Genomic DNA, 719 nt, shown 5'->3' with positions numbered 1-719 from the left:
TCTCTCTCTGTCTCTCTCGGCTCCAAGTCCCTCCGGAGCTGAGAGGGGGCAGGTCGGCCTTCCGAGGCCGGCCGCGGCCTGCCCCGCCGCGGTGTGGGGCAGACCGCAGCCCCCCCCTCTGCCTTCCGGGGCTGGGTGGCCGTGCCTTACCAGGGGCACGACCTTCCTGGCCCCGCGTACCGGGGGGTCGGGTCCGAGGAGGGGCGCTTAAGTATGGGTGCGCAGGTTCGGCCGGTGCCCTGCTGGTTACGGTTCTCCGACCCTCCAGGGTCGAGAGGGGGCCGACCGGTCCTCCGGGGCCGGCCGGGGCCCTGTCCCGCTCGGGTGCGGGGCAGACCTCACCCCCCCTCTCTTCCCAGTGGCTGGGTCCCTACCTTACCAGGGGCACGAACTTCCAGGGCCTGCGTGCTGGAGGGTTTAGTCCGAGGAGGGGGTGCTTAAGTGTGGGTACGCATGTTCGGCCGGAGGGCCTGGTCGGCCTGGTTCTCAGTGTATGTCTGAAAAAGTTCTAAGTCCCAACCAGGGAAAGAGAGGGGGCTGCCTGGGGGAAGTGGCCGGGGACGAGAGCCCTTCCCCGGTCAGCCCGAGGCCGCGTGGCCCCCCCCCTTGCCTTACCAGAGGCACGAACCTCCAGGGGCCGCGTGCTGATGGGTGTAGTCCGAGGAGGGGTGCTTAAGTGTGGGTGCACAGGTGAGTGTGGAGAGCCTGGTTCTCTGGAG

At 69.0% G+C, this 719-nt stretch overlaps 1 long non-coding RNA gene across 1 annotated transcript in view; it reads right to left on the bottom strand.

The window, feature by feature from the left end:
- The window catches only part of LOC106942391 (uncharacterized), a 7,333-nt gene extending 6,621 nt beyond the window's left edge, over positions 1-712 (bottom strand). Inside the window, exon 1 of the long non-coding RNA XR_001423621.1 lies at positions 375-712. This is a non-coding gene — a long non-coding RNA (uncharacterized LOC106942391). The remainder of the gene's footprint in view (positions 1-374) is intronic.
- Positions 713-719: the final 7 nt, after the last annotated feature.

This window comes from Poecilia latipinna, unplaced genomic scaffold (genome assembly GCF_001443285.1).
Source record: "Poecilia latipinna isolate Pla-1442-1.1 unplaced genomic scaffold, P_latipinna-1.0 Scaffold4240, whole genome shotgun sequence".
NCBI lineage: Eukaryota > Metazoa > Chordata > Actinopteri > Cyprinodontiformes > Poeciliidae > Poecilia > Poecilia latipinna.
This window is presented reverse-complemented; position numbering and strand designations above follow the sequence as displayed.